At 35.2% G+C, this 11,208-nt stretch overlaps 1 long non-coding RNA gene across 1 annotated transcript in view; it reads left to right on the plus strand.

Annotated features, from left to right (window-relative positions):
* LOC123000359 (uncharacterized) overlaps positions 1-10,836 on the plus strand; it is a 478,818-nt gene extending 467,982 nt beyond the window's left edge. The window contains exon 4 of the long non-coding RNA XR_008958291.1: positions 10,759-10,836. This is a non-coding gene — a long non-coding RNA (uncharacterized LOC123000359). The remainder of the gene's footprint in view (positions 1-10,758) is intronic.
* The last annotated feature ends 372 nt before the right edge of the window (positions 10,837-11,208 follow it).

The raw sequence follows: 11,208 nt of genomic DNA on the forward strand, positions 1-11,208 counted from the left end.
CAAAGTTAAAGAAGCATGAATTATTTGCTGATTTCAGGCTCAGAAGGAATTATTGTCTAAAATATTCCATGAGCATCATGACCTATTTAGAATTGTGTGTGTGAGTGTGTGTGTGTGTGTGTGTGTGTGTGTCTGGTTGTTCTTTGTTAAAGAATATTATTTTCTCAGAAGCATATTCATTCAAACTTGATTTTAGTTCTTTGAAAAACCTAATATTTAAAATAGTTCTTTTTTATTTTGTTTGTTTTATTTTAGGGGTTGCACTCTCAAGGGACCATCATTATTCCCTGGAGAAAATTCAACTACCAATAATTTCTGTTTATTTATTTACCCAGAAAGGAGTTACTACGGGAAAACTTTAAATAGTAGTTTAAAATAAATAATTGTATATAATAATTGCATTACTATTTCTGTCATAAAAAATCACTACAAACTTAGTGATATAAACAGTACAGCTATATTCTATTACAGTTCTGGAGATCAGAAGTCCAAAATAGGTCTTAATGGGCTAAAATCAGGTGTGTACAAAGTTGTGTTCTTCTCTATAGGCTCTAGGGAAGAGTGTTTCCTGCCTTTTCCATATTGTAGAGGTGCGTGCATTCCTTGCCTCATAGCCCCTTCCTCCATCTTCAAAGCCAGCATCTTATAATATCTCTGAGTTTGACACTCACTTTTTTCCCTCCCTCTTTCAGTTACAAGGACCCTTGTGATTAGAGTGGATCTGCCCAAATAACTCAGTATAATCGCCCCATGTCAAAGTCATCTGATTAGCAACCTTAATTCCATCTATAAACATAATTCCCCCTTGACATGTGATAGGACATATTCAGAAGTTCCAGGGATTAGGACATGGACATTTTGGGAGGTAGGGGAACCATTATTCTGCTAACTACAATAGTCAATCAAGGAAACATTCTTAATATGGTTACTTCTGGAGACAAACCTCATACTTGAAATGTCTCTAATGCTCACATACTTTGACTTCATTTGGGAATTTGAGATTAGATGTTCTGTTTCAGATGGGATTCCCTGTTTAGGGCTACAGTTCTTTGGTACCATAATGTATTGCTTATTATTATTTCTTAATTTTTGGAATAATCAATAAGAATTAAATCAACAGAATAAGTGGGTCACATCCTAGTCTCTTTAATATTGTTGTTGTAATTTGAATATCTGTTTGGCAAGTTCACGATTCTGTGTGCCAGAGGAACTGTTCTATGGCAAACTGCCTTCATTTTATGGAACTTCTGAGGTGATGTGGCACATAAAACATAACTATTGTAAAAAACAGTTAGTTCATTTGAAATGCGTTTCTGCGCCACCTTTATGTTGGTGGGAATAAGCATGTCTTGAGTGTCCACTGTGTGCTTAGTGAGCAACTTTTCCTTTATCTCTTTAAATCACCTTTCATAGATGGTGTAACTGAGGCTTGGAGCTATTAGGAAACTTGGACAAGATCACACAGACAATATGTGGTGGAGCTGAGATTTGAATCTGATTCCATTATAGATAATTAACCAATAATACACCCTAGCAAATGCTAAGAAAAGCTTGTTTTTGTTTTTGTTCGTTTTTTTAAATGTAGTTCTGGAGGGGAGTAAAAAAAGGAAATAGCAATGTCTTGTTAATAGGGGCAATGCAAGTTTCGAAGATTGGGTGTTCAATATCACGTTTATGAAAGAGACTAGGAAAAACTTGGGATTACAAGAAAGCCGCTGAATTAGCCTTACTAACATGCACAAGAGGAATATTGGCATGATGATGGTTCAGATGGCAAACTCCAGGGAGTTCAAGAACTCTTTGATAGGAAATGTAGAGATAAAAAATTCAATGTCAAAATGAAAGCACTGAAGGAAAGGGAAGGGAATGGACAGCAAATAGAAGATTGGAAGAGAAGCGTCTGTTGATGCAATACAGAGGAATGGGAATGGAGTTAAACAGGTTTGAGACTGAACCTCGATTCTGTGATTTGGTAGAAGTAACTTTGACCATTCAATTAACCTGTTTGGACTGCAGTTTCCCATCTGAAAAACAGGCACAATAATAGCTGATTAATGTTGTTACAAGAATAAGTACCTAACTCTTAGATATCATTAGCTCTGGAGGATTTAAATAGTGAAAGACGATGGTCTTGTTTAAAGGTAAGGAACAGACCACAGAGAGACAGAGAAATAATAGAGATATTAGTTTTGAAGCAGTTGAGGAGGAATGGAATCTAGGTAATAGATGGAAGGATTAACATTCTAGCCAAACCTCTAGATTGTGTGTTACCTTAAGCAAACTCATAAAGGCATTCTGTGATGGTGAGACTGTGATACTATGAAAGGATTTCAAGGTCGGGGGGGGAGTTCGTTCTGGACGGTCTTCTTTAAGTTCCTCAGAGTCTCATTGACTTCACCTTTGCTATTGCTCTGTCTCTCTCTAGTCATGTCTGAAAGCCCTGCCAAGAAAGAATACAGGACCATAGAAACGCTTCCCAAATAGACAGCATTATTAGATTTCTGCGACTTGACTCGCTTCCTAGGTTTTCTATATTTATAGGTGGTCCTGTGTGCACTTGTGGAAAAGTAACAACTGGCATTGGTGTTTTCCCTGTGGCAATGACAAACTATCAGGAGAGTCATGGTCAGTTGGGCCAAAGCTGGGCTCCCTTTGAGGGAAAAAGCTATTGCAGCTATTGTAGCTTATTCCAGAAGGAAGGTGATTTAGTCTAGTCAATATTTGGACTGTGGTCAGGGTAAGCTATACAATTCTTTCTTCTCTTTTATTTCACGAGAAATTACTACAACACAGAAGCAGCATGACTGCTCATCATATTCTCATATTTGGTCTCATGTAAGATGCCATGTGACTTTCTATTAGAAATTAGCACTAGGAAAACTCTACTATGCCTATTGAGATCGTAGATTTCGCTTATCAGACAAGGACTAAAATAGAGAATTCCAGCTTGTTCTTTAGGTTTTTGTTTTGTTTTTCTCTTCTAGAAAACTCATAACTAAACAAAACACTCAAGTGCAGAAACTGTTATTTTGGGTTGGTTGTAGGACTTTGTTTTTAAAATTCATATGGCAACATTAAGTGAAAAAAATAATATGCAATTATATGTACAACATAATTATAACTAAAAAAGATACTTAGAAAAGAACTATAAGGAATCAGCAAAATATTAACAGGGGTTATATTTGGGGTATGTCATGGGGTAAAGGGTATGGGTTTTTTAATACTTATTCAATAATTTGAGTATTTTACTTTTAATATAAAATAAAATAAAAAGGATTAATTCTATATGACTTCAGATTTCTCTTATTTATTTTATTTTACTTATTTTTGTTTGTGTTTGAATCGCCCTCTCAAATTACTGTTCGCTGGAATCTAGCAGGGAGTAAATCATATTTATAAAACTAAATGATTTATTATGTAAGTATTTTCATATAAATCAGACATATATCATTTAATTTGATGTTAATATTTTTTCTAGGTTGGCTCTGATTTTAAAGGATCTGTCACATTACGTTTGAGAGTATTGAGTAGGAAAATAAGAAAAGGCAAATGGACAGAAGTCAATTCAAAGAAAACATAAAAGTCTAGTTGGAGAACTTTTTAGTACTAGGTAACCCAGCCTCTAGTATTTGTTCTAGTAACAAATGTTACTTTAAAAAGCAAAAATGTGACTGCAGGGAAGCCTCATGGGAAATCAGAGTATTCCCATCTAAGTGTGATGATTTTAGGGAAGGAAGAGTCCCTTCCTGTCCTAAATCAGTTAACTTCTCTTCTGGCCTGCTCTAATTGACTGTGTGTGTGTGTGTGTGTGTGTGTGTGTGTGTGTGTGTGCGCGCGCGTGTAGAAGAGAAAAAGAAGAGAAGAGAGGAGATAGTCTAACACTGAGTGGAAAGATGAAGAGTCATATGATCATTTGAAGGATAAAATGTAGAGGGTGTTAATCTGAACTGAAGGAGAAAAGGGTTGTAAAAAAATAACTTTCTTTGGCATCTTCCTTCTATGGCTTTTTTTTTTTTTTTAATAATTTGTTGGTGTTCTAGGAATGGATTATAGAGGCAATAGAATACATGCAACTTAAATAGTTGAGTTGTTGTGTGAGAAGCATTCTTAAAAAAAAGAGCCAAATCATTGGATTTGCATATGAGTATGAAAGTCTAGGCATTGAACAGGGTACTGATTTTGTCTTCTGATGTGTTACATATTATTTCTCACTTAATGTTACTGGTATATTTAAAGAGCATTCTATTGATGTCCTATTCAAGTTTATAAAAATATTGACTATGGAAGAGTTTTTACATTTCCACATGGGAATTTCACTTAGTTTTGCATTTCAGTATGCCATCAGTTGGTCTTTTGGTTAATCAACTGCTAATATTTCTAACTATACGATCATTCATGCCATGAGTATTTTGTAGGTGTTATAGTGTTACTGAGTTCCTGCTGTGTTTATGACATTTTATTAGAAAAATATATATGTATGGCTTAAATAGTATGTTTTAAAGATTATATGACAGGAACAAGCTTAAAGGTATTGAAGACCAGAATAGGAAAAAATATCTTTTATCTTAGTTGATCCTGGGAAGGAGAGATTTGGATTGAGTCTTGAAGACCAGGTGGCTTTAAGAGTAGAAATAAAGGAGGGCATTTCAGAAAGAGGAATGTACCAGCAAAAGATTGAGATAGTAGAAGAGAAGACATATTCAGGAAATTTCTGGTAAGACAAGGAAAATGAATTAAATAGTTTTCACAAGATCAGTTAGCAAATAAATAGCCAGTTTGGGGAATTTTTACCTTAAGCATAAACCCGTATACTCTCCCTTTCCTTTGCTGTCTCTCCTCTATTGACTCTTTAGAAGGAAAAGAATGCTCAACCCATGTGGCATTTATGGACATTACTCTAGGTGTGACATACAGAATAGAGAAAAGTAAGAGAAAGTCCTTAAGGAGCTCTGGCAATGGTTCACACATGAAGGAGCAGTTTTTGGCCGTTTGTTTGAACACTACCTGTCTTTTCTACCAAAATATTATTATTAAGATCCACAGGCTATCTCCTCATTTATCCATTTTTATTTAGCTGTTTAGACAAATGTAAATTTTTCTATATTTATATGATGTCTCTAGCAATGTAGACATTCTGTATTATTAAAAAGCCCTCTTAACACCTGTCAATTAAGGTGAAAAACAATCTAGTCTCTGGATAATGGAATCATCTCTGAACTGGGCTCACTTCGTCTGTGTTTTCTAACAATGAAGATTAAACTGCTGTCTTGAATATAGGCATCATTTTTTGGTCATTCACAGCCCTAGAGAGCATTTCTGTAATTCATTATCTGAGTGGAAAGTCTCATGAGGAAGCTTCATTAGCTTTTTTGCCCTAATTGTACGCCAGAATCTCTTGTTTAAAAAAGCAGTATTGGGAGTTTAAAGACCTCAAAAATAACTCTTGGTTACAAAAAGCACACGGAAAAACATAAGTATTGAGAGGAAGACAGGATATAACTAGTTGAGAAAAATCATTACATTTCATTCTAATTTTCTTCATTTAAATAGATATAACACCATTTCCGTGATCACATCAGAGATTTGTCCATGTGTCCTGAAATGTTTAAACTGCTCTGCAAATAGTGTTAAAGTTTTGACTAGAATAATAAGAAATGTTATTTTAAGAGTTAGAAACCCATAGAACACTCACCTAATTTTAGACATAGAGACCTTGTTCAGCCTCTTTTGGTCCCTCAAAAAAGACATTGCTCCTCCTAAAAGGTGCTGTCTTGAAGTACATTACCAATTAAGGGTAGCAGCATGCTCAGAAAAATTAGGTTGGTAAATGTTTGGAAATAGTTATATAAAAATTCTTTGAATCTGAATTTTAAAGCTTTGGAGTTTTCTACTTTAAAATGTCATCTTTACTACTGTTGGCTATACTGGCTCTTTTGTTCACAGCATTCAGAAAAGCTGTATAAGAGAAGGCATGTTCTAAAATTGTTGATACAATTTTCTGAAGGGAATAAAGAAATATGTATTATGTCTAGCATTAGAAAAGGTACAAAGGTTCTCTACTTTAAGAAATAAAGTAAATAAAATCTTCCTTACCTGTAAACGTTTTTTTTTTTTAATTAAAATGTTGCTTGTTAGAAAACAGTGCTGTAATTTAAAAATTTTACTTGAAAACTCAAATTCAAGATCATTTGAAACTAAAAGCAATGCTGCGTACTTTGGGTGTTTGATGAAATTCTGTATTGCTTGCGTGTCTGTTTTGCTCCTCAGTTGTTTACTAATACTGTGCTGTGGGTATGCCCACCTCACTTTTTTCCATTTCAGGATGAGAGCTTTTTTTAAATGAAGGAAGCTTAGACGATTTCGTTGTTGTTGTTGTTGTTGTTGTTGTTGTTAAAATAACCCATTTCTTTGCACATAGTGCTACTGTAAAGCAGTTGATTGCAGTGGTGGTGAAATCATGAACTTCTGTAGCAGAGATAGTTCTAGAATGTTCTAGGTGCATTCACAGTAGCCAGCCTTTAAAAATAAGCTCAATATAATCCTGTGATTAGTTTGAGGAAAGTAAAGTGTTTCAAACTTGTTTTTTGTTAAGTGGTCTAGGATTTATCACTTCCAACACCATGAATAATAAAAATGCATTTGATTTATGGGGCATAGATGTAAGTGATTACTATCAATAGAACAACTACTTTTTAAAAATCATCTGCTGTATAAGCAATTGAGCAAGGTTTAGACTATGTGTCTCTTCTAGTTTCTTTGGTTAAATAATAGGACTCATTTCCTCCATCATCACTGTGTGTGATTACATAGGTGCATCTTGTAGAATGCAAAATAAATTTACTGGGCCAGTCTCTAGTCAGTGGTTATAACTAGGAAAACTAAGAGAAGAATAGGGATTTATTAGCACATGACTCCATACAAAAGACTTCAAATAAAATGAAATGAGAATTAGTATATAAATGTAAAAAAAAACAAAACTAAACTAAAACTTTGGTCTGTGTTAACTCTATTGTCCTGTAGTATTTTTTATATATAATTTGTTACCCAGTATTGATTTTAAATTCATAAATGTGTGCAACCCACCTAGTACATCAAGGGGAAATGGTATTAAAGGCATGATTCAATAGCTTATTTATAGGTCGTTTAATTCAGTTCAAATTAGTGAACATCAGCAGGTCACAGGGCACTATATTCAATGCTAGGACTTATATGTGGTTTCACACAGTCTGCGAAAAAGCTTTCTCTAGTCCTTCTCAGCAACAGAAAGATGGCCACGAATTATCTTTAGGTGCTCTTGATTCTCATTCTTAGTCCCTAACTTAACAGAAACAAAAATCCACTTATCTGATCATTTTAATCTTGTCTATAACTCTAAAACTTGTGTTAAAGTTGAAATTATTTGTGTTATTTAAAATTATTTGAGAGATTAGAAAATTAAGTTGTAAGATTTTAGAGAGTAGGAAGTATCTAATATGGCATTAATATTATACACCATTGCACACATATTTTTGAATTGCATGGGGAAAACTGATGCATGTTTAAGACTGTATTTCCCATCATTTATATAAATTTATTAGTTTATAAAATTTCCTCAGATTGTTCTTATTTTCCTTTAATGGGAAAACATTTTTTTACAGTTCCCTAATTAATTTCCAGTTTCATTTTTAACAGAATCAGAACCTCAGAATCAAAGTAGTCCCTTTGGATGTTTATTACTTTATTAAATATTCCAAATCAGTAATCTTAGTTTCCATTTGTTTTTCCTTCAAATGTTAGTCTCCTGTTTCTAAAAACTGATATGCAAGTCACAGACAGTTTTTTTACTTTGTTGGTATGTTAAAGAAAACTCTGAATTGAGATATTAAAAAACTGCATAGTTCTAGTACTTTTATTAAGATTATTATAATTTTTGTTAATGTTCTGGTTACAAAATTCCATAGGTTTTGAGTAGTCTTCCTCAATCCTCCATAAACTCTTAATTTTTCTGAACTGAGGTTTTTCAGAAGTGCATATATAGTATGGGAGTAGAAATGCTCCATTTTCTGAGCCATGCATGCTTTTATTTAAATGGGGGAGAAGTCCTGAGGTTTGAGGGGATTGTTCACACTCCAAAGTGTAGGAGTAAATTTGAGTGGCACAATTTCATAATGTTCAGTTCTACTCAGTGAGATATTTACAGTGGCAACAAGACAGCCAAATATTTGTTCACATCAGTTCTTTTCAAATTCGAATACATGGCCTTATTACAAATAGGACTTCTTCGTTGTTACAATATCTTAATTGTTTCTGAGTACTAGGATGGGGAACTGGGCCTCACCAATTAAAAATTCCATATTTCCTTTTCTTCTAACTGTTGCCTACGTGTGAAATTTAAAAGAATTCAGTGTATAAAATCTGAGCATAAAATATGGCTGAGAAACAATACTGATTCCAGTAAAGCCAATCATGTTACTTCGTTTGAACACATTTTCTTAGGGAGTACCAACAAAAGAAGAGAATGAAGTTAGTAATTACTCCTTAAATTAGTTTCATGGTGACCTTGTGTAGATTCTCCTACAATTCTGAGTAAAAAGACATATTCCACAGCCCACAGTATACAGCAATAATTACAGAAGTAATTCTGGAAGAAAAAAAATAGCCACCAGTTCTTGACTCCAGCTGTTCTCCTAAAATGAATCAGAAATCGGCACTCCAGACCTCTTTTAACAATAGCTTCAAAGTTAAGTGCAGATTGATGATCAAGGATGCATGCGTGCAGAGGAGGCTTTCTGATCTAATATACCTGTCCAGCTCAAAAACACACATTTGAAGAAGAAAATTAATCTATTGTATTAATAATCATAACCATGCAATTTTTTCTTTTAATGTTTGATAATGATAGGTCTGCCTCATAAGGGGAGAATTCTTTTTTTCTTAAAAGTAAATTTTGGCAAATCTGGTGTCTTCTGTTATGTCAGCCAGTTGAGGCAACAATGATGGGATGATTCATGAGATTGTTATGTTGTGAAGTAGTGAACTTTCAGAAATCTGGACAAATTTAGAAGTAGTGGAGTGGAATGGTTTCATAGCAGTTCTCAAATTAGACAAAGTAAAGTTTGAATTCTGGCTGTGTTTTTTTAATTGTGTGACCTTGGACATGTGACCTCACTAAGCCTCAATCTCCTGAGTTATAACAAGTTACAAAACTCATGGTTGTATTTTAATATTAAATTTAATAATGCCTATAAAACCATTAGCGCTCAGTAAATTTTAGATCTGGTTAGAAATTGGGGTAGCCTGTTAAGTAGATATAGCTAGATGACCTGTTGATAAATGCATCTTGTTTTTTACCACCGTAGATGACCCCCATGCCCTCTGCCAAGGTCATAGGCACTCTCAGTCCCATCCCTAGGAAGTTAGACAGGTGTAATTCATAAGGAGTAAATTTGTCTTTCCTCAAGAGAATTAGTTGCCATTTTTATGTTTCTGGGTTACAAAGGAGCCACTGGCAGTCAGTGTTGGGGTTGATTTGAAGTCTTTAAACTTTTTGTTTCAGTGCTCCTGTAGCCACTGAGGCTGAATTGTCCAAAGGGAAAGGGGAGGGACGGATTCTTTTAGTTATGGAAGCTAAGAGCTGAACACCCAGAAGGAAGTAAAAACAAGGAGAAAGCAGTGGTGCCCTGGTACTAGGGGTTTATATTCCTCAGCCACATCCTGAGAGAGGTTCTACAGGGGTCCACTACCCAGACAGTGGGGGAATGGATGTATGGAAAGACTGCTAGATCCATGGAAATTTCCAAAGAATGGTGCTGGATTGGAGAAGCAATGTAAGCCCTTCTTCTGAGACAAAATGCCTTAGTGCGGTGTGAGAATTGCCTTTGTCTTCTATTATCCAGTCACAGTTGAGGGGACACAGGCTGGCCTGAGATCAGACTGTAAGTTGTCTGGTCAGTCTTCACGCAAACGGAAGAAATACCCTGTGTGTGTCTTCAGCGTTTGGGTGCCTCATGATTTGGCTACAGTGAGGATGTCTCCCTGAATCCCCCACCTTCGACTTAAGATCACTTTTGGAACCCTCTAGGAGGAGGAAGGGAATTTTTGCATTTCTGTCTGAGGCTAGTGTGAGGAGTACATTAGGTGATTCCCAGCTGGGAAGAGAAGAGAGTATACGTGACCATTATAATCACCTCAATATATTTTATAATTAATACTTCTGTTTTATCTTCTAAACACAGGTGAGGAAAGTTTGATTAAAAAGCTTTCACATTTGAACTCTCAGAAGGGGTTCAGCTCTACAGTTTTTGAGAATAGGAAGTGCTTTTTTACCCAAAGAAATTAAACAGTTGTCATCCTTCATGTAAGATTATTTGAGGTAACCATTGTTAATTTTTTGTACACTGGATTCTATCATGTAAGTGGTGGTGTCTTAAAAACCCACCAAGTATGGGGCACCTGGGTGGCTCAGTTGGTTAAGCATCTGCCTTCAGCTCAGGTCATGATTCCGGGGTCCTGGGATCGAACCCTGCTTCGTCGTCGGGCTCTCTGCTCAGCGGGAGTCTGCTTCTCCCTCTCCCTGCCCCTCCCCCTGCTTGTGCTCTCTCTCTGTCAAATAAATAAATAAAATCTTTAAAAAAAAAAAAAAAACAAGTAGGAAAGCTCTAACAAAAGAGGGAAAAGAAAAATATGTTCAAAATGAGAAGATGGGAATCAGCCCTATGAGGAAGTTAGGGGCAGGTCGCCAGTTTATAATGAATGTTTTCTTTCTATCTCTCTTTTCAGGTACATTGATTCTTTCCGTGGCATCTGATTCACTTTAAAAAGAGCTTTTGGAAATCACTGTTTTACAGGTATGGAGAGCACCTTGTAATTTAACTTGAATAGAAGACTGACAGAGCTGGGAGAATTTAAGTTACAATTGCTTTAGAAATGTTGAATGGCCAAAAACAATTCCCCTGCTAGAAATGAGAGATCTTATCCTGTTCAGTATTGTTAGGGAAATGCAGATTTGAAACAGAAACCTCCCAAGAAGTTGAGCTTATAAAGTTTCCAGAGACTTATGCCAATCCTTTACTATAGTCAGAGGTTTATATTCATTGTAAGAGTTATTATGTATCACTTTATCCTGAGAGGGAAATGTAAGTAATTATTTCCATTTCACAAATCAGTTACACTGTACCAAGAGCATACGGGTAAGCGATATATTACACATACAAGGCCATGTAATAATGT

This window comes from Ursus arctos, unplaced genomic scaffold (assembly GCF_023065955.2).
Source record: "Ursus arctos isolate Adak ecotype North America unplaced genomic scaffold, UrsArc2.0 scaffold_8, whole genome shotgun sequence".
Lineage (NCBI taxonomy): Eukaryota > Metazoa > Chordata > Mammalia > Carnivora > Ursidae > Ursus > Ursus arctos.